Source organism: Dermacentor variabilis, chromosome 4, assembly GCF_050947875.1.
Source record: "Dermacentor variabilis isolate Ectoservices chromosome 4, ASM5094787v1, whole genome shotgun sequence".
Lineage (NCBI taxonomy): Eukaryota > Metazoa > Arthropoda > Arachnida > Ixodida > Ixodidae > Dermacentor > Dermacentor variabilis.
In genome coordinates this window covers 53,386,935-53,410,121 of record NC_134571.1, presented here as the reverse complement: position 1 = coordinate 53,410,121, position 23,187 = coordinate 53,386,935, and the positions used below count along the sequence as shown (strand labels likewise).

Sequence of the window (23,187 nt, the reverse complement as noted above, 5' to 3'; positions counted from 1 at the left end):
CGTGCTGCAGAACTCTTGCAATACAATACAGCGTCAGCTATTTCACACCTAATCAAACTTGTGTTCACATCAGCAGCATAATAGCAATCACTCAGAAGAAGGAGACGCGTTTCTGACGTCAACGCAGAAAACGCCTACTTCATGAAAAAAACCATACCAGCGTGACCTTACCTGCAGTTTGCGCAGCGCTGTGCACGTGGTTACATAAGCCAGCCTTTAGAAAAACAGATAGAGGAGAAGGTTAATGGGACGGCGTCAGGCCAAGTTCAAAAAAAAAGAAAAAAGTGCCGCGAGAGAGCCTAAATAAAGGCCGCAACGACATCCTCAACAAAAGGCGTATATTTAGGCCCCACAGCCCGCCGCGGCCTCAGCCATAACATTAAGCAGACAAATGAAGTGCGGACGAACGCGCTGACTAGCCTGTTTTGTTTAGAACGGGAGCCGCGTCGCCGTTTTATTATGCGCGCAGCAAGCTGGCGCGCCCTTACGTGGACCTCGGCGGCGGCCGCCCACCAAAGCGGGGAAGACGGCGGGCGCTCCGAATCCGCATGCCACCCACTTTCTAAAGCAGTTGAGGGCAGCAAGCGCGCAAGCGGAAAAGTCACGTTACTGCAGCATTTGGACCGCGGTACACCAGTTAATGGAACCGCCACCGTCGTCGCGCAAAGAACAAATAAACGAGGGTGGTACAGACGCAGGAAGTGAGCGATTGCCAGCGCAGCAGCGCCATCGGTTGGTGCAAGGCTATTTTTACTGAAGATGAACACCAAGCGGAACCGGAAGAGCGCACGGAAAGACAGGGGTCACACAACGCTACGCCCGAAGCTCCTGGCCGAGACAGAAAGTCAGAGTGGAACCGCTAGATGTAGAACGGAGACAGCTTCACGCGTAGAGTACATAGAGGACGAGCACTGCGCGCGCTACAGGGGGCGAAGTGCGCGTTACGGCACGCACATTAATCGAACGGAGTTCTTTCGCTCAACAAGGCGCGAGGAGGCACCGAAACTCAGACGGTGCTGTATCTTTACCACTCACAATTAGCGCAGCCCGATCGAAAGCGATCAAAAGCGCGCGCACCGCAGAACACTACACCGAAAACTGCGTCACATATATCAAACAAGCGTCATTTGCTAGCTACGCCAGCGTTACACATGAGTGGAACCCGCGCTATAGGCACACACCATTACATGACATCGAATGCGCTAGTTGCGCCCATACAGAGCCGTCGTTCTCATTTCGCTCAACGCGAACTGCACAGACGCGCAGGAAGACAGCACGTATTGTTGCGTTTCGCCTGCGACACGTGGTTTTGCCGGCGCGACTGCGGCGGGGCGGCAGACATTTTGGCCCGATCGTCGTCGCCGCAACGCTCCCCGCCAGGTGTTTCCAGGCGCGACTGCGGCGATGCGACCGCATAGGGATCATCCTCTCATTACAGTCATTGTGCTCGACCGGCAGCGCTACAACAGGGTGCTACGAGATCGTGCTCGACATGGTGCTACGGCAGCGCTACGACAGGGTGCTACGAGATCGTGCTCGACATGGTGCTACGGCGTCGCTACGACAGGGTGCTACGAGATCGTGCTCGACATGGTGCTACGGCATCGCTACGACAGTGTGCGTCACCATTAGCCCATTGTACATTCACGTGCTCGTCTTTTGAGGGGTTCCTTCTTGCCCTCAACTGCGAGAGTATAAAAACAGCTGCCCCCGGACGCCAAAAGGAGGGCTCCGATTTCTTCTGTTGAGTAAAGTGCTCTCCCGTCTCTCTACTTCGGTCAACCTGACCGCCAACTCTTTGCGATGTTAAAATAAACAAGTTGTTTCGTTGTTACCAGTCGACTCATGCTTTGCCGGGACCTTCGGATGCTTCCAGTTGTACCCCAGGCCGCCAAGCCAACGCTACCCTTGGGGCTTGCGACCCAGGTACAACCACGGGCGTCAGCGCCGAGTTCCCAACAGATCGTACCAGCGGTGCGATCCAAACATCTGGTGGCAGCGGTGGGATCGCCTCCGACTTCAAACAACTGTCTGCCAGCGGCGAGATCGCGACAACGGAGGCCAGCAGCGAAGAGATGCAGTTGACTGTATGCTGAGCAGCTCAACGACGATCCGGGAGCAGTGCAACGAGCCCTGTGTGACGACTGGTTGCCTGCAGCGGAACGACTGCGCGGAATTCCTGCCTGCGAGGTTTGGTGAGTGCGGGACTTTCTTCTTCTGAGCTTTGCCAGGCTTTTGTTAGTGTTAGAAACAGAGCTGGTAATTGTGGTTGTCGTTGCTGCCGGGTTAGTTTGCGGCAAGACAATAGTAAGCAGTAGAGAAAGCAGCATTCAGAGCCGCCATGGATTTGAAGTCGTTGCGCAAACCGAAATTGTTGGAGCTTGCAAGGGAGTTGGGTCTGGATGTCTCGGACAAACTCAGAAAACCAGAACTGCTAAAGGCTATTCTTGAGTTAGAGGCTGAGGATGACGAGCTGTCGGAATGCCTTGAGACTATTGAGGAGAGGTCAAAAAGACAGGAGCGCGAACTTAAAGAGCAAAAAGAGAAACAGGAGCGCGAACTTAAAGAGCAAAAAGAGAAACAGGAGCGCGAACTTGAAGAGCAGAAAGAAAAAGAAGAGCGTGACCGTCAACACGCTTTGGAAATGAAGCGTCTTGAGGTAGAGATGGAACGCGCTCGTAATGGAAGTCAGGCACACGGTGCAGGAGAACGCGTATTGTTCAAAATGACTGACCTGATGCGGCCGTTTAAGCTTGGAGAGGACATTGGTTTGTTCCTGGTTAACTTCGAGCGTACGTGCGAGAAGCAGGGGTTCTCTCGGGAAACATGGCCACAGCGCTTGCTCACTTTGTTACCCGGCGAGGCGGCCGACGTAGTCGCTCGCTTGGATAGAGAGGAGGCAGAGGATTTCGACACAGTGAAATCGAGTCTTCTAAAAAAGTACCGGCTGTCTGCGGAGGCGTTCCGTCGGAAGTTTCGGGAAAATGAGAAAGGCAGAAGTGAGTCATATACAGAGTTTGCGTATAGGCTTATGTCGAACATGCAGGAGTGGCTCAAAGAAGAGAAAGCGTTTGGTGACCACGATAAAGTTCTGCAGTGTTTCGGGCTAGAACAGTTTTATAGTCGGTTACCGGAGAACGTGCGATACTGGGTCTTGGATAGGCCAGACGTTTGTACGGTGGCTAAAGCCGCTGAGCTAGCCGAGGAGTTTGTGACGCGTCGGGCTCGCGGAGCTAAGGACGGTCAAAAGGGTGAATTTGGCTCGAAGTTTGAGAGGCCGAAGTTCACGCCCATGAGATTAAAGGGGGACACGCGTAGTGCGGATGCGAGCGAAAGCAGTCCGACCAAACGTAAAGAGACGGCGGCAGCCAAACGCAGAAAGCGGTTCGAGATGAGGCGAGCGCGCTTGTGTTATACGTGCCAGAAGCCGGGTCACTTTTCGGCGCAGTGTCCGGAAACAACACCAAAAGTTGTGTTTTTTTCAATAGGCAGCACTGACGAGAACATGAAGCTTCTCGAGCCTTACATGCGAGACCTCCTCGTGAACGGGAAAGAGTGCCGAGTGCTTCGCGATTCCGCAGCTACGATGGATGTAGTTCACCCGTCTTACGTAGAACCCCATATGTTCACGGGCGAGTGCGCATGGATCAAGCAAGCCGTGGAAGCTCATAGCGTGTGTCTGCCGGTAGCAAAAGTGCTTATTGAAGGACCTTTCGGAGCGCTTGAGACGGAGGCGGCAGTGTCATCTATGCTGCCCCCCCAGTACCCGTACCTATTTTCAAACAGGTCCGATCACCTCCTGCGCGAGAAGGGGCTTTTGTTTGGTGAAGCTAGTGTTCAGGCCTTAACCAGATCGAAGGTTCGGGAGCTCGCTGCAAAGGCGGTAGTTGCGGGGCCGACGTTATCAAACAACGAAAAAGGGTCAGAGGCGCAGCAAGCTGATATTCAGAGCACGCCCGAACTGAATAAACTTGAGTCTGTAACGTTAAAGGCGCCAGATACTGGAGAGGAAACGCCCGACACGGGAAAGTTAGAAGAGCTATCTACTGATTTGCTCATCGCGCCTACGTCAGACGGACTTGATAGGTTGCTAAAAGTCAGCCGGACGGCTTTGATAGCCGAGCAAAAAAAGGATGGCAGCCTGGAAAACGTGCGCTGCAATGTCAAAGAAGGTATCGCCAGGAAAACTGCGCGTTTTGTGGAAAGAGGTGGAGTCCTGTACCGGAAGTATCTAGACCGCAGAGGAGTGGACTTCGATCAGCTGATCGTGCCTCAATGCTATCGTCAGGATCTGTTGCGCTTGTCACACGGGGGTTCGTGGTCCGGACACCTTGGAGTTAAGAAAACTAAGGACCGTCTCTTGCAAGAGTACTATTGGCCAGGGTGTTTTCGGGACGCAGACCATTTCGTGAGGACATGTGACACTTGTCAGCGGGTGGGCAAACCAGGGGACAAATCGAGGGCGCCGTTGAAATTGGTACCTATCATTACGGAGCCTTTCAGACGGCTCGTTATGGATACTGTGGGACCTCTGCCGGTAACAGCCACGGGGTACAGACACATTTTGACTGTGATCTGCCCAGCGACAAAGTTCCCTGAAGCAGTGCCGCTTAAAGAACTCAGCTCAGTTGAGATAGTTAATGCACTACTGTCCATATTTGCGCGAGTTGGTTTTCCTGCGGAAATCCAATCAGATCAGGGCACAGTGTTTACTAGCGCTTTGACGACAACTTTTCTCGAAAGGTGTGGGGTAAAGCTGTTACACAGCTCAGTGTACCACCCACAGTCGAATTCCGTTGAGAAGCTCCACTCCGTCATGAAGCGCGTGTTGAGAGCGTTGTGTTTTGAACATCGAACTGACTGGGAGCTGTGTCTGCCTGGGGTGATGTTTGCTTTAAGGACCGCGCCGCATGCGGCTACGGGGTTTTCGCCAGCTGAGCTGGTGTACGGTCGCTCGCTTCGGTCTCCGCTTCGCATGCTTCGAGAATCATGGGAAGGTAGGGGCGACGACCCAGTCGTGGTGGAGTACGTACTTAAGCTCCTCGAACGCTTAAGAAGGGCACAGGAGTTGTCAGGTGAAGCAATGACAAAGGCCCAGCAGAGGGCCAAGGTTTATTATGATCGGACAGCCAGGGCCCGTCGTTTTGAGGTGGGCGATGAGGTCATGATATTGCGCACATCGCTAAACAACAAACTAGACGTGCAGTGGGAGGGCCCAGCACGAATTGTTCAGAAACTGTCGGACGTTAACTACGTGGTAAGTCTGCCAGGAAAGCGGAAAGCACAGCAAGTTTACCACTGTAATCTGCTCAAACCTTATAGACAAAGGGAAGCAGTGGTGTGCATGATGGTAAACGTTCCTGAAGAGCTTCCGGTCGAGCTTCCGGGACTAGGCTCAGTGACGAACAGGGAAGACACCGGTCAAGTCATTAGTGACCTTATCAGTAAAGCACCGCTGTCGCCCGAGCAGAAAACCGAACTACACCAGCTATTACAAGAGTTTCAAGGTCTGTTCTCTGAGAGGCCTGGTAGGACTTCTGTACTTACTCATGATATAGAACTTACCTCCACAGAGCCAGTACGATCCAAGGCGTATCGGGTGTCACCCCGCCAGAGCGATATTATGGAGGCTGAGGTAAAGAAAATGCTACAGCTCGGTGTTATTGAGGCAGGTGAGAGTGATTATACCTCCCCTTTGATTTTAGTTGAGGTACCGGGCAAGGAACCTCGTCCTTGCGTCGACTACCGCAGGCTTAATTCCATCACTAAGGATCAAATTTATCCGATCCCTAACATCGAGGAGAGCCTTGAGAAAGTTAGTAGCGCTCAGTTTATTTCCACCCTAGATCTTGTCAGGGGTTATTGGCAGGTTCCACTTACAGAAGAGGCTAGTAGGTATGCGGCGTTCATTTCACCAATGGGAACATTCCGTCCTAAAGTGTTGAGTTTTGGTTTGAAGAACGCGCCATACTGTTTTTCAAGTCTCATGGATAAAGTGTTGCGGGGACAGCAAGAATTCGCTTTACCGTATCTAGACGACGTAGCGATATTCTCCGCATCCTGGTCTGAGCATATGGCACACTTGCGGGCAGTGCTAACCCGCCTGCGCGAAGCGGGCTTGACAGTCAAGGCTCCTAAGTGCCAGTTAGCACAGGCCGAGGTTGTCTACCTCGGTCACGTGATTGGTCAGGGTCGTCGCCGCCCCTCTGAAATAAAAGTGGCCGCTGTGCGAGACTTTCCGCAACCGCGCACCAAGACCGATATTCGGTCGTTCTTGGGTGTCGCCGGCTACTATCAGAGGTACATCCCTAGGTACTCTGATATCGCGGCTCCCCTGACGGATGCTCTAAGAAAGACAGAGCCTCAAACAGTCGTCTGGGACGAGACAAAGGAAAGAGCTTTTAGCGCCCTAAAGAGTGCCCTAACAAACCAGCCTGTGCTACGATCGCCCGACTATACAAAAGGGTTCGTTGTTCAGTGCGATGCTAGTGAGCGAGGCATGGGCGTTGTACTGTGCCAACGGGAAAATGGAGAAGTAGAACACCCCGTCCTGTATGCTAGTCGTAAGCTGTCCAGTCGTGAGCAGGCGTATAGCGCCACCGAGAAAGAGTGTGCGTGTCTCGTGTGGGCCGTTCAGAAATTGTCATGCTATCTAGCCGGCTCGAGGTTTATCATTGAGACGGATCACTGCCCTCTCCAATGGCTGCAGACCATCTCTCCCAAAAATGGCCGCCTCCTGCGCTGGAGCCTCGCTTTACAACAATATTCCTTTGAGGTGCGTTACAAAAAGGGGAGTCTCAACGGTAACGCCGATGGCTTAAGTCGAAGCCCCTAACGTAGGAATCAGCCTCAAAATTGTTTGTTACTGATGTTTTTCTTCCTGAGACAGGATTTTTTTTAACATATTGCTTTTGTTTAGTGTTTCAAAGTGATGATATGCTTTCTAGTGCAATTTTCCAATTTGTGGACGCGTTCTGAGTGATGCTAGACTACTGTAAGGAACTAGGCAGTGGTATAAAAAGGGGAAAGAGCCTGGCAGGGCTTAGTGAGGGTTGTGCCGTGCTTGCTGACTGAGCGGTTGAGTTTCAGCGTAGTTCTAACGCTTGCCGGGAACGAGAACAAAAATGTGAACTCTCCCGAAGTCACTTGGCAGTGTCCCGTGCGAACCTGAACGAGAGAACGAGGCCTTCTCTGTGCGCTGCGCTCAAGAAACGTCGAGGGACGCCCGACTTCGGTTATGTGCATCATCGAGCGACATCCCTCCGGACAGCGGATGCAGTCCCCTGTCCATCGGGATCTCCTTCCCCCGGCGGGGCGGTCTGTTGCGTTTCGCCTGCGACACGTGGTTTTGCCGGCGCGACTGCGGCGGGGCGGCAGACATTTTGGCCCGATCGTCGTCGCCGCAACGCTCCCCGCCAGGTGTTTCCAGGCGCGACTGCGGCGATGCGACCGCATAGGGATCATCCTCTCATTACAGTCATTGTGCTCGACCGGCAGCGCTACAACAGGGTGCTACGAGATCGTGCTCGACATGGTGCTACGGCAGCGCTACGACAGGGTGCTACGAGATCGTGCTCGACATGGTGCTACGGCGTCGCTACGACAGGGTGCTACGAGATCGTGCTCGACATGGTGCTACGGCATCGCTACGACAGTGTGCGTCACCATTAGCCCATTGTACATTCACGTGCTCGTCTTTTGAGGGGTTCCTTCTTGCCCTCAACTGCGAGAGTATAAAAACAGCTGCCCCCGGACGCCAAAAGGAGGGCTCCGATTTCTTCTGTTGAGTAAAGTGCTCTCCCGTCTCTCTACTTCGGTCAACCTGACCGCCAACTCTTTGCGATGTTAAAATAAACAAGTTGTTTCGTTGTTACCAGTCGACTCATGCTTTGCCGGGACCTTCGGATGCTTCCAGTTGTACCCCAGGCCGCCAGGCCAACGCTACCCTTGGGGCTTGCGACCCAGGTACAACCACGGGCGTCAGCGCCGAGTTCCCAACAGATCGTACCAGCGGTGCGATCCAAACAGTATATACGCGCGTACAGCAGAGTGGCTGCTGCCCACGCGCAATCTTCGTCACTGAGCTGCCGCTGCAGTAACACGTGCTATACCTGCTCGAGCACTTGGCTCGAACAGAAACCAAACCCGCCAGGGCACACGCATACACGATGCAACTGTTTATTCGCATCTCGCGTATATAAGGGCTGATACAGCGTTGCCCCCTTCCCATACAAATACAACCCGTGCTCGGGTCGATTATAATAGCAGTATAATGAGTGGCGCGCGTAACAAGAGTTACGGGACATATACACACGCAAGCTCGTAGCTCGTGCGGGGTATTTTCGGGTTGCCATTATTATCTAAGGACTACGGGAACGCGGCGGCAAGTACCACACGGCCGTCCAATACAACGACGCCCTCGCTGTGCCTTAAGTCCGCGGCGCGCGAACGCGAAACAAAATGCGCGCACCGCGTCGGCCGACCGGCTTCAGGAGGCTCAGGAGCGCAGGGCACGTAATGAACGGCGCGGCATCCATAAGTCGGCGGCGGCAGACAGCGGGCACGCATAAAGCGCAACAACCTACCGTCACCCCCCCTCCCTCCTCCCCCCTCGCTCCGTTGGTAAGCCTCTCAGTGAAGTGCTGGAAAAGAGGATTCGTGACCCCGGCGCGCGCACCGCACAACAACATCCGAGGCGAACGAGCAGCGTTCATTTTGACCCGGCCACGTAATTTTCCTTTTCCACCGCCGCTGCTGCCGCTACAACAATCCCCCGTCCCACCGATCCTCCCCCCTCCTCCTCTCTGCCTGCGTTCACATCCTCAGAGGTGATTACGCCGATGCTGCCGTTTACGCCGCTGGCATCAGCAGCCGAAGACCCCGTGCGGCGAACGGGAGAGGATGAGAGGACCAGAAGAGGGGACGAGACCGCCGCGTGGGAGTCTCGTCTACCATTGCGCGAGCGCGGCAAGCGAGCGAACGTAGTAGCGACTGAGCACTGTGGTCCACAGCAATTGAACAAGTCGTAAGCAGGCGGGGGGGTGGGGGGGTCTGGGCGGTCGAGACCGATTGGCGGACGAGGCGCACGCCCTCGCGTCCGGCTCGGCCAATGAACAACGCGTGCTAAAGAAGAAAAAAAAAAATCGTGCCGGGAGAAGGCTACGCGGGCCTCGATCGATCGGGCCGACAGATTTGATCTCCCCGCGCGGACTGGGACTCCTGCAGAGCGAGCCGGCTATAAAAACGCGCCGCCAGCAACAAGCATGCCCCCCCCCCCCCCCCCCCAAGCTCTTCTCCTTGCCCAAGCGATTGCGTGTTCCTTCTTTCTCGATAAACAGGGGGGAAAGGGAAGTGGACCCATCGCAAGAGCATCCCTCGCGTGCAATAGAGGCCGAGTGGCCGACACCAATTTCCTTCGCGACTCTCTCTCCCCTCTCTCCCTTTCTTTTTCCTCCCCACAAAATCGGACGCAGAATCGGCCATCCCAGTCGACCTCTCCTGCCATCTATCTACCCGTGGAGACTGCATTGGTTTGCCGCAGGAAAGCTACGAGGCGCACTGGCGGCGCGCTGTGGCAGGCAGACCGCTCGCCTATAAGGTACCAGCTGCTGAGAGAACCTCGGAAATGCGAAAAGTGGAAATATTGGAGAAATGGAGTGGAAGCGCCGCAAGAGTCAGTAGACCATCAGCACTTTAGCACAGAGAATAAAGTCCTTACACTTTCGTGAGAACGCGCCCAGAATGAAAAGGACTGGTTGCACTATAAGCAATGTTTGCAACAAACGCCACTTTAGCGTTCCGAAAGAACGAAGATCACAGTGGAGAGGATCCACAAATGTGAAGAGAGATTAGTCCCATCGGTGACGCAGTACGAAAGCAACAACACAACTGGCCGGTACAATGGCGTTCAATATGACTTCAAGCTGTTAAGAGTGGCGTCATCGCCTATAGAAATTCAAATATAATAAAATGCACAGACAATAATCAGGCACAGCCGTAAAAGGCACGTCGAACACTCGGCGATACATACGAGGGACCATTTGCTTACACTAGAGGGAGGTCAAGTGGGCTCGAGTGAGCTCGAGTGACATACTACGCCGAATAGTAACTTAGAAAAGTAGGAATATGATCACCATCTCATGACATCAGTTGCAGAATTTAAAAAAAAAAGTAAATGGAAACATTAGTGAACATTGGAGCTCGGCGAGAATCGAGACACAGCACGTAGGCTACACCCTACTACACAGCTTGGTTGCTCTCCATATCACGTGTTCCAAAAGTTCCCATTTGCGACGTGCCCGCTTACCTACGGAAGCATATGCTATACACGGTGTAATAAAACGAACATGAAGCAGGCAACTAAACATAATGAACAAAACCATATGCCACTAAGCTTAAAAGTCGTTCAAATTAAATAAAAAAATAAAAGAACAGAAAGGTCGTATATAGTTGGACCATACCAAATTACACAAAGGGCTTGAGAACACATGAAATGAGCACATGCGCGGAGCTTTTTAAATGCGTAAGCATTTCTATGGTTACCCAACGAGAAAGCTGTCCATCCGCCCATCCTTCGCGTATACAAGACAATCGCTTTCAAGATAGAGTCAGCCAGCTATGAAAGAAGACGACGACGATCGCGCCAGCAGTGGCACGAGCGCGTCTCTGTGACCACGTGACGTGTACAATCAATCATTCACGCACCAGAACTGTGGCGCAGCCGTGGCTTCGGATCGGAACGTCATCAGCGCACCTGGCGCCGCCACATGCAGTATAGTTTGCTTGCCGTATCAGTTCTCGTTGCGCCGCCTTCCACAGCAGTTCGTGTCGCCGCAGTGCCGTCGCATTTACCGTAATGCCGCTTAGTGAAGAAGAACAGAAACGCAGGAATGCAGAGTATCAGCGCAAATACAGATTACGCCAGGAACGAATGAATGACGCCGCGCAGAGCGGGGAACCACGGCAACACGCTGCCGAGCGCAACAAACAAGAGGAACGACGCCGAGCCGACGCCGCCCGATACCGACGTTCCAGGGAAAGCTGCATACATTTCCTTCATCTCCCTCGTCATTTCGCCTCACGTTCACATCCGCTGCGGCCTCTCTATAACACGAGTGAACATTGCCTCCACTCGCCTCTTCTATGTCGTCTTGTGCAGGTCTCACTTAACAGTTCGGTGTTGAAATCGCGCTTCTCCGTTTCACGATTCTTTCACGCTCGTTCTCGCAATTATACCAAGCACACCAGCGCACGACCGACCACTCAACACCACGTCGTCACTACGAAACTCTTACGCATCATTCAGATAACTCCCTGAGGAGATTCTACGTGCAATTTTAAGCTGGTGGATCACACTCTTCGTGCCGCGGTAAATCGGCTATCGGAGCCTTCACTTGTGCATAGACTATTCCCTCTGCCTGGTGATTGAGTAGCTCGCGAACAGGCCGAACATTTGGCGCGTTATATCTGTTCAGTACGTTTTTTCTTTTGGCTCTGGAAGGCCATGTTCAGACTGGATAAAAGTGCTGCTCCGTTTATATCAGTTACCACCACATGCAGGAAGAAGGAAACAACGCTGTTATAGCTGAGAAGGTTGACTTTCGATGTCATATATAGTTCATTTTACCGAACATTTCTTGCGTACGCCTGCAATAACGTATTTCCAGCAACAGCAGATTCGCGGTATTTGATTAACGAAACGTCAGGGCACGAGTGCAACTTCGCGCCTAATTTTTTCCGACCTACCAACAATTTTCGTTCGACCATCTGTGATACGATTTAGCAGGCGTTTCACGCATGCGTGACACGTCGAGGCGGTATATGTACAACTTCGGGGGCGTTAACAAGATCACACAGGTAGGACACAAGATACCAACGATGTTATCGAAATTTTGCAGGCGCCGGGCGCCAGGTATGCCGCATGCTGTAACAAGACGCCTGGCCCCGCAAGTTGGATACATTGTTGGCTACTGCACATTTTACGACCTGATGTACACTTGAAACCTCATATTGCTTCATGCCTTATATAAGGCCGCATTTCGTTGTTTAGTTAACCCTGATCTCCTTGGTTCCTTCTTTCTCGGGGCACCGCGTGTCTGGATGATGCGTGTCTTCATAACTATTATTGCGAAAGCAATACTGCTCGCACTTTCGGCCCATCGGTGGTCGTGGCGCCTCCTTACACAGCTGCGCGTCACGTGACCTTGTGACGTCACGCCAGACCGAGAGACGGGGCCCCAACTCGCGGCATCGATGGTGGAGGCGAAGCCTTGCGCGCCGCTGCTGCGGCGCTACCGAGAGAGGGCGCTCGCTGGTGTGACGTCACGCTAGGAGGATAAATGGGGCTACAGCTCGGCTCCTCGCAGTGGTCGGCGCGCTGCCTTGCGCTATGTCGGATGATGTCAAGCCATAAGTTTAACAAAGGGCAACCATGTCCGCACCATCAGCCGAACCAAGGCACAGCCAAGGGTATTGCTTTCGCAATCTTCCAGGCTTAACCAAGCTAAGCTTTCAGTAGATTTTATTTACACCCTTAAGGGTGATGCATCTTCTCACTGCTGACACCGTTACCCGCAAGGCTATATAAAAATTACTGCACACGACAGCACCTCTAACTATAGATATGTGATGAGAGAAACCGCACTTGAAAGGCTGGTGTTGCTTCCCGTTACCTGGTGCGCACCTAATTATCTAACACGAGAACTTGAGAGCGGTGGCTATTAAAAGTTTATTTAACGCATTTTAAAGGCAGAAGGCGTAGCTCATCAGAAACAGGACAAAAGAAGAACACAGACGACATATCTTAGCGCCAAACATGTGTGTCGTCTGTGTTCTTTTGTACCGTTTCTGATGCGCGACGCCATTGCCTCCATCATGATATACCAACAAGCCCAATGTGCCACTTCAGTTCACGCACTTTTTCGTGTTTCCATCACATCATGTCATTTGCCACAAAAGCTCGCCGAAAAGAAAAGGAAACTTCGTTTGTCCCCATCAAAGAAATTATATAACCCCTTATCAAGGGTGAGGCCGTTAGCCACGAGGCAAACCAAGCAGCCTTTATATACCCACAATGGTGTTAAAGTGCTCATCGCATACACTCTTAAGCAAAATTACATCATTTGGGTCGTATCTTGCTATACAACGATAATAGTCATCGGTCTTGTCCGCATTTCCTTTCTTTAACGCTGCGAGCCCAGTACTTCCAAGTCACAAACGGCTTGCGCGTTATCTCTGCATGACAGAGCATTCTCGACAGGAAAGTAGCGGCGTAGCGTTTTCAAGAAAGGAAACGCAAGCAAGGCAGATGACGATTATTGTTGTGTGGCAAATATACACCCCAAAGGGTGTACATTTGTTGAAGAGTATACAACGGGGGTACACTCAAAAACAAAAAATTACTCCCTTTGGGTTGTATCTTGCCGCACAACGATAAACGTCATCTCTCTTGTCCGCATTTCCTTTCTTAAACGCTGCGAGCCCGGTACTTCCCAGTAAAGAACGGCATGCGCGCTATCAGCATGCCACAGCATTCCCGACAGGAAAGTAGCGGGCGCGGCGTTTTCAACAAAGGAAACGCAAGCAAGGCAGGTGACGATTATCGCTGTGTGGCAGATATACACCCCAAAGGGTGTACCCTTGTCTAATACCCATGTCACACTGGACATTCTAATGCCATTAGATTCGAATGACATTCGATGCGACGAATGCCATTCAATTCATGGTGGTGCTACACAGGAAAAAGCAATGTCATTCGGTTATGAGATCAATGGCGATCATTGCAAAAAAAAAAAAAAAAAGAACTGTGAGCAATGTAGAACACGCATTGTGTAGAATGTCGGAATAACACAAAACAACACATATACAAAACTACTAATTCCAGAATCGCTGGCCACTGTAAGCCAAAACAAGGCTTAACCAGCTTAATAGCCATAGCCGAAAAATTGCAGACGAGCAATATGACTGACATGGCAGCGCTGAACGATGATGCTCAGTTGCAGCAGGGGAAGCGGTTAGTTGATGCGTGCTTTCCATTGCGTGCAACGCATAGTTTTCAGAGGCTCAATCATCAAATAGATGCAGATGCCATTCGAGACGCCAAAAACACACGCACAGAGGCGCCCGATTGTTTACAGTATGGCCGACTAGTAAAGCGACGGCCGCCACACGCCACTGAGGTGGAGAGTGAAAACATTTTGTGACAGCCTGCCGCACAGTCTTACTCTAGTTAAAATGCCATATTTCTTAAACCACGCCAAATTAATTGCCTCTTTAAACGAGTGCTTCTGAAATTACGAACGCTCAATGTCATATTTCGCCTTGTCTCTGGGATGCAGTATACATTCGCTTCGACTGTAAAGCCGAATGAGTTTCTCGAACTCATTCGATTGCAGAAGTCATTCGATTCTAATGACATTAAATATCGCTGTGTAGCAGCCGAATAATGTCATTTGATGCTAATGCCATTCGATTCGAATGACATCAAAACGTCCAGTGTGACAGGGGTCTAATACCCCTAATACCCCTGTCACACGGGAAGATTTAATGTCATTCGAATCGAATGGCATCCGCATATAATCCCACTAATCGGGATTTAGACGGGAAAATTTAATGTCATTGTAATGGAATGACATTTGCCATCGAATGAGTAAGAGTGTAACGTGTAGCTGGGGCCGCCGCTAGCCGCCTTGCTCGCCTAAAAAAAGCGCCATTACTCACGACGAGTGAAGCACTGCAGCGGCATGGCGGACCGAACGAAACGGTAGCGCACGGGAGCCGGCTGCGGGAGCGATCGGCCGTCGCCGTCCGAGATAACAGATCAGCAACGGCACGCATGCGGGGCCGCCTGTGAAGGCTGTGTGCATACGCCACAAGCGGGGGTCACGACGCGTCGATAGGGAGCCCGGCGGGATGCGTGACACACGAGCACGCGCCGCGTGGCAAATGCGGGGTCGCGACCGCCACGACCCCCGGGGGTCAGCGGTGAAGCCTATTCGCCAGCGCTACATGCCACAACCGGCGTGCGCGAAAGACGGCAGCAGTCACGATCTTTCAGACAGCGCTGCAGTCGCCGTCCTGCAGGGCCGAGGGTGCATACAGTACGTACGTACTACACACGCCGCGCAGCATGTACGAAGGAGGCCGTAGATGTCGTGATCGCGCGATTAACGCCTCGATCGATGTACTACATAGAGTCTCACTACGCGGAATCCTTCGCAGTGGATGCGTCAATATTTGCCTCGTCGGCGCTTATGCGGGCGTTAAGAACAGCATAGAAAAAAAAAAAAAGAAAGCGGACCTTTTTTGAGTTGCGTTAAATGATTTCACGTATAGAATGGAAGAAAAAGAAAGCTGCGCAAGTAAAAAAAAAAGTGTATTTTAAAAGACCAAATGCATGACGTTGTGAAACCGCCCCCCTCCCCTCCTCCTCCTCCATGTTTTTTTCCCTCATTCTCGAAGATTCGTTATAGGTTTTTGGTGTGTAGAGTTACAGTGCCGTTGCGGGCCACATTGTGCGCATAAAATCGGACACACGCGGCGCCTTCTTGCCCCATACAGTCGCCGAATCCGACGTCGGCCGGGAGGTGTTTCTGACATCACTGGCTCGCGCGACAACATCGCGCCAAGCGCGTGCGTTGGCATTAGTTTGCCGGTCAGCTTTGTATACATCCGGTACGGTTCCTTCACATCAACCAATATGGTGCGAAGCAACCACGTCCATACTACCTCTTTCATGTATATTGCGTGGTGGCAATAATAATAATAATAATAATAATAATAATAATAATAATAATAATAATAATAATAATAATAATAATAATAATGCTACGGCTGTTTTCAACTGCCAGCCTGAAACCAAACTTTCACCACCATGGCTCTAATCTTGCAGAGCGCACTTAACGTGGCGACCTGTTGTCGTGGTGACACACACAGCACGTCACCCGCCGTGGTTGCTCAGTGGCTATGGTGTTGGGCTGCTGAGCACGAGGTCGCGGGATCGAATCCCGGCCACGGCGGCCGCATTTCGATGGGGGCGAAATGCGAAAACACCCGTGTACTTAGATTTAGGTGCACGTTAAAGAACCCCAGGTGGTCGAAATTTCCGGAGTCCTCCACTACGGCGTGCCTCATAATCAGAAAGTGGTTTTGGCACGTAAAACCCCATGATTTAATTTTTTTTTTAACACACAGCACGTCGCGGCCGTTTCCATGGGGTCGCGCCGCGCCGACGCAACACACGCCGCATGCAGGCGGCGACAGACGGCGCGCTCCACGTGGTTCAGCGCTTCAAGCTCTCAAAAGGAGCCTATAAAGTGGCGCCAAATGTGTCCACGTCGCCCGTCAAACCCCCTCCTTCACCACAACGTTTACTGACAATATCAAAGCGCGTGCTTTGTGGTCAGGTAACGAAACAGTCGCCATGTCTTGAATTCACTACTAGATGAAAACAGCTTCGCCTTTTTTTTTTTTTCTTAATTGAAAAACCGAGCAAGTAACCCCGACAAGTGCTATACTGAACGATCCTGGCTATAAAGTGCGATCTTGCTGCGAGATACTAGTAAATTCAGCTGAAAGCACAAAATCTTTTCGGATCGGTATTTAAGGGGAAAGCAGATTCCTATAGAACGCTACTTCAGTATACGTTATACTGCTAGTGCGTCCCCCCTTTTTGCTCGATTGCTCAAGTTGTCGGTACATAAGTGCCAGCTCATTTGGAATCTGCAATCATCGAAATACCACGACGTCCGTTTTAACGACGAAACGGGAAGACCAGGAGCAACGCTGTCTACAAATAAGCACGCTGAGAGCAAGTACATATAGAGCGCCCCTCACACTTACATATATATCGACCTATTAGGAGATATGACCCAATCACACAAAGTGTGCGTACAGCGGGCCAGTTGTCGAAGAGTGGGGCTCGACGCTTCGCGGAGAAAGTATCGACTGCTATGGCGGCATGCACCAGCCCCAACAACAATGCGCAGCCGACAAGGAATAACGGAGGGGAAGGAGGCAGCGCGCGGCGGCGTGAATGACACGCACTCGCACGCACTCGCACACACCCCGCCCGCTCTCTAATTAAACGGCCGCCCCGTCCCGCCCACCATTCAGTTTAGCTTCGAGGGCTCCGTCTCTATTTGCACACAGGCGACGAGGACGAGCGCAAAGGGCGCCACGGCAAGGAGGGGCGCGACTGCGCGTTCACGCAGTATACGCGCGAATCAAACAAGACGACTTTCACGGACATTTCACGTCGAAAAGAAAAATTGACAAACAGACAATCAAACAAAAGACCACCCTAAAGGAACCTATAGGACTTGAAAAACGCTGAAAATCAAGAAAAGGTGACATTTCGTTTAAGCCCATCGAGGACTGACTTGTTTGCTAAAACAGGGTGAAGTCTCTAGACCCCTATATACTCCGTACGCAGTCATCTAATTCCGCATGTCTTCCGCGTCAATCACACACGGAACGTCTACTGAAGTGATAAGGGTTCCATGAAAGTTCCGAATAGCTTCGGTAAGTATGGTGCAGAAATCGCTCAGAACTGCATTATGGCTGACGCGCGACAAGATGAAAAACGGAATAGAACGATGCGGTCAACTTTTCTTGTCTTCGTTTTTTTTTTTTTTCCTTCTCTTATGTTTCACTCTCACTCCATCTCTTGTCTTAGCCGTCCGGTGAAATGGTACCAACGGCCAATCCTCATCAGCTAGCAAATGTTCTTCCACAAAGCTGAGAGATAGAGAGAGAACGAGAGATTTATTTACAGAAAGGCAGGGAGGTCGGCCTGCGCTATAACTTGCTCTCGCCTATACTTCAATAAGGAATTAGAGGGCTCGATATGGCGTGATTAGTTTTACTTGCTCTGGCCTATACTTCAACAAGGAAGTAGAGGGCTCGATAAGGCGTGATTAGTTTTAAAGATGCAGTCGGGAATCTGATTTAGCAGGGTTTTCAAACACGAACAAAATTAAAAGAAAGAAAATCTCTCTAGACATTCAAAAACAACCGATAAGATTTACTAAACGCGTTCACACCGACCCCACACGAAAAGATGACGCCAGGACAGCGCGTTACGCAAACAGCGAAATCTCTCTTGGCTGCACTAATGGTAGCGCCATCTATCGCGTCCTGAACGAACAGTTCTCGCATTGCGACCGCATTGGAGCAAAACATGCGCGCGCACTCCGCTCTGGACACGACCATAGGCGCCGACTGCGGGGCGGGGTGGCCTGCGGGTCCCGATCACCTTACGAAATTTTTCGGGGGGGGGGGGGGGAAGGGGCAGAGCCTCCCTCCCCATCGGCTATGCTGACGCCTACCCCTTCCTTCCGCCCCTCCCCCACTGAAGTGTAATTACCAGAGCTCTGTTACCCGCATCACTTGGGGTTTCTCTTGAGTTGCCACTACATTTTCAGTTAAAATTTTATTGTGGCTAGAATCTTACTGCCTCATTGTTGGCGCGCACATGTACGGCTTTTAATTCATACTTTGTCAGGATTTGCAGATTTCTGCAAATATTGACAATAGGAAGACAAGCGCACTGAAGCACCAGCGGCGGCCAACATATTTTTTTTTCTTCACTGTGAACACCGTGCAAAGGCACAATATATTGAAGTATATAAACAGGACAGAGTTTACCATATTTTCGGTTTACCATATTTTTACCATATGATGGTAGAATTGCCATCAACTTTATAGAATTCTTCGTCCATCTTGCAGTTTTCCGCATAACTTATTTTTCATACTGTACGTAGTTCGCTTGGCTACAGTTCACGTTGCAGCTGTGCAAAGACAACGAATGAGAAAGATGACGTGCGTGTGAGTCGCTCGCGCGGTTGTATTTCCGAGACGTTTAGGCCACCGTATCTGAATTGCAGGCGACTGTCGAGTCAGAGCAATGGAATGACGACGCAAATTCCGGATCCAGCGCCGGTCGTGGTACGTGTGCATACCGTGTGCCCGCTCTCGCGTCAGTCCGGCACACACCTCATTACCGCGCGGTCGCCGCTAGCTGTCTCCGCTCGCGCGGTTCAAGCCTGCCACCAAGTTAGGCCCTTACACGAGCGGCGATCTATAGTATGTATAAGCCGAAGACATTGAAGGCTCCGTTTCCTGTCAGGGGTGCGGGGTATACGAAAAGGAGAGGGGGAGGGATGGGGGGTTATGGTGCTGGGGGAGAAGAGAGGGAGTATAGGCGACGTGTGGATGAAGGTTCGGAACGATCTGATGCATCTTTTTTTTTTTTCTTTTCAGCCTATACGCCGACGGCCCGCGAGCCAATTTCGTCGGGGGGCGCCCGGGGCAGCGAGGGGGCCATCCATCTCGGGGGCACCTGCGCGCTCTCTCTCTCTCTCCCGGTCATCTGTGCACGTACGCGGGCTGCGTGAGCTACGCTATGCGCGCGCCACAGCGTGTACAGTATACACGGCTGCATGCTTGCGAAAATCGCCCTGCTCCTTCGCCCCCCTACTGGTCCTTTATTAATGGACGCCGACAATGACCCCGCGGGTCTTGGCTGCCCTGCCGTGCCCTCGCGCGTCGTGCCCCCCTCTCTGTCTCTCTTCATCCTCCTCCTCCTCCTCATTTGTTTTAGTTCATTTCTTTCCACTCCATTGCATATAAGGAAGAATCAAGCTGCAGCCTATATATGGAGCATAAAGCCCGCGCGCGCCTCGGCGAAACAAATTGGCGCCGAGACACGCATACGCACAGTTCTCGTCTGTCCAGCGCGAAGAAAAATTCGTAAGCTGCCCGCGGTGCACACCGGAACGAGATGAAGGAAGAGGCGGAATCCGACGTTCTGGTCATGCGCCGAAAGCCCCTACCGCGAAGGAGAAGAAGAGAGTGAGCGAGCGCGTGTCGTCCCAATAGCGCTCGGTTCTGCGGCTGCAAATAAACTGGCTTAATTGGCGTAGGAGGTAGAAACCCGGTGCAGTTCGGACACCAAGTCTCGGGCAGTCGCGAGTCACGTAGCCACCAGATTCGGTGCCAACACTTAGAAACTGTGTCGTTTGCAGTCGAATGTCGCCTCGTCCTCGTAATCGCGACGGACCGTTCCATTCGGCACAGTGTGGAGCCATTTTATCCATGCAGCGAGCCAAGTTTTAAAAAAGGGCTCAATCACAGAGAACTCATTTCAACTGCGCATGTCAAACGCGCGACGTTGACTGGTCACCGATTAGGTTGTAATTTGCGAAGACCACGCGAGCGATCGACCTAATGAATTTATAACTGCGTTCTATTGCTTTTCGTAATGACTGCGCGCAACGTTGTTAGGCCTCTGCACTTTCTTCCCTCTCCACATGGACCGCAACTGCGGGCCACAATTTTGCAGGCATCCACTTCTTCAGTCTCACATTCACATATACCAGTCACGCTGCACAAAGGCGCAGCACGAGAGACGGAAGGTCTTCCTTTGCGCTAACCCGCTTACGAAAACTATGTAAATACGCTTGACTGGGGAGTTTATACTCATCCAGGCTCGTATACATTGGGATATCCAGTTCACTTCTAGTGCTCAGACAGAAAAATGAAGAAACCTACGGTCAGCTGACAAGAACACGCGTACAAAGAAAAGGCGCAGCGAGTGGACGAGGACCATGGCTTAGTTTGGCTCTTTACGGACCTGCAGGACTACGCCAAACGTGGACTGCAGTAACAATAGTGGCAGCGACTTCTTGCGACGCTTTGTCTGACAACAACACATGAACGGTTTTTTTTGTGCCACACGGATGTTCTCGTCGAAACAATACAAGACCGAAGAAACTGCACGTTGTCCATTGCATCGGTGCAACGCACGCCGTTACAATTACACCTGTTACCGTTACAATCACACCTGCAGATATAGAAGAGTATGGGTAGCTTCTGCAGTAACTCTGCCCGTTCTCTCTCGTCATTCTCCGCGCCAATTCAACCCGGCTGCTCACGTCCGTGCTCCCTATAACCCAGCATTCCGTGAACGATAATCACGTATACGGACAAGCTAAAACTCTCTACTGACATCGCACTCTTGCGTTTTGCGTGCTTCCGTCAGCGCCGCCGCAGTCGCCAGACATTGCCTCAACGAAAGCCGCTCCAGGCTCCTGTAGGGATGAACTTTCTGCACTCAGATAAGCCTGCCAGCCCCATGGTGGCTTTCTCTTTCTTTTCTTTTTTTCTCTTCTTTTTATAGAGCGACTGCAGTTTGCTGTGCCCGTTGCTTCAACCATCCTTTCCGTAACGCCGACCAATATGGTCGTCATCATTGTTATCGTGTCGCCAAAAAGAAAAAAAAAAGAAAAGCGATACTTTGCTCATCTGTCGCACGGCCACTGGGAATAGAAATTAAGTATAATTGCGTCAATGTACAGTTGGGAACTGAAAATTTGTTAGTGGTTTTCTGCTCAACAGAGACCCTACGAGCGGCGGTACTTGTGCACGCACTATACCGAAATCGCAACAGGCAATACTTGCGCGCACGAGGACGACGTTGTGTGGATCGCAAAGTTGTTTTCGTGAAGATGGCAGTGACTCCGATGGTGTGCACCTGCTGCTGCTGTACTAAATGAGTTCATAGCCGAAGTCTACCAATTTCCTTCTCTCTCTGTTCCCCCCCCCCTTTTTTTTTCTCGTGGGGGGGGGGGGCAGCGTTTGCAATAACAAAATTTTCTTTTAAGTAATAGAGTAAGTGCAACTGCTTCAACTCCTCCCGAGGAGTTGGACGAGTCGGGGGAGCAGACAATAAGTGAAAAGAATGCCGTCTAATATACCTGCGCCCAACACTTGCTCCCCGATACCGACCTCCTGCTCCGCAAGCGGCCAAGGTAACACATTCGCGACGCTCAATCGAAACACCTGCGTGCCCACAAGGAGCCTCCCCGCAACCACTGACGCAACCTTTCTCGATGCGATAAACAAGTTCGCGCGCGACAAGAAACGATAATTTTGGATGGGTCAAAACAAGAAAAGAAAAAGAAAACATCAACGGGCACAACCCTCGCTTAACCACCGCGGTCGTCATTAATTATCACCGAGCCACGTATGTCACATGCACGGAGATGACCGCGAGTCCGGATGGCCGGCATCTAGCTAATTTGGAGACGGAACTTTGCTCACATTATAAGCGCGCATATATTAGCAGAACCCCGCCCTGCCCATGCATGTGCCGCATATGCTTGCGGTTCTCGCAGCGTTAGTCCTTTCACCCGAACCCGACGATTCGGTCCCATGAGAAAAAATATAACTTATCCGTGCGGCATGCCACATCACGCGGTAATTAACTGAGCCACCAGTTCATACATATGCCCCCCAAACTATACATGCATGAGCTATATACGAGGGACGTCGTGTAAGGGCTCTGGGCGGATTACTTTTGACCCCCTGGGGTGCGTAAGCACGTGTCAGAATCTCGGCGTTACACTGGCGAGTTCTCACGATTCGCTCCTGCCGGAATGCGGCCGATGCGGCTGGGAATAAAAGCGGTGACCAGGTGCTGTTGTGCTCGGCCGTTCACACCGCGACAACCTCCGGTCACGGATAACGCGATTATGGGAACCTCGTCAAGGTCGTTATCAAATGGGACGTTTTATAGCCACCACTGGAGTAACTCGGCCAGGAGACGTTTGGGCAATTAGCAAGGATACGGTCCTTCACCTGTCAGCCCCCCCAAACTGGCACGTCCAAGCCGGAGACGCGGTCAGGTCGAGGATACAGTCCTTCACCCGTCAGCCGCCCAAATTGGCACGTCCACGCCGGAGACGGGGTCCGGGTGCTATCCCCCATACCCGTTTGTGCCCAGTGATGTGCGTGTGTTTCCGACAAACCTCCCTTCGGAGGGAAAGGGCAACGAACCCCTGCATTGGTGGGACCTGAGGTCACCGGTCCCCTGACGCCAGATTGGGGGAGGCGACTGAACAATGACCACGCAGGGGATAAAAAGAGCGACGGACGGCTGGAGTCATCAGCTGCTACAACTTCTTCATGAACTCTTCCTGTACTACTTGTAAGTTTTCTTGTAAACATGTAACATAACTTGTTTGTAAAACGTACTGGATATCGGGCCCGGCTCCACGTTCCCTTACTCCTCCGCGATCAAAGTATACCCTTCTTCTTCGGACCCCAACTCGCAACAATGCTCTGCAGCATGGCGGCAATACGGCCAATCAACCACGCCAGGCAGATGTATACTTAACGTGACGGAGG

General features: G+C 51.7%; 1 protein-coding gene and 1 long non-coding RNA gene across 5 annotated transcripts in view; one reads left to right on the top strand and one right to left on the bottom strand.

Annotated features, from left to right (window-relative positions):
• Positions 1 to 23,187, bottom strand: part of Uch (Ubiquitin carboxyl-terminal hydrolase) — a 107,358-nt gene that overhangs the window by 48,939 nt on the left and 35,232 nt on the right. The window lies entirely within an intron of this gene.
• The window catches only part of LOC142579166 (uncharacterized), a 131,250-nt gene continuing 128,976 nt past the window's right edge, over positions 20,914 to 23,187 (top strand). The window contains exon 1 of the long non-coding RNA XR_012827364.1: positions 20,914 to 21,091. This is a non-coding gene — a long non-coding RNA (uncharacterized LOC142579166). The remainder of the gene's footprint in view (positions 21,092 to 23,187) is intronic.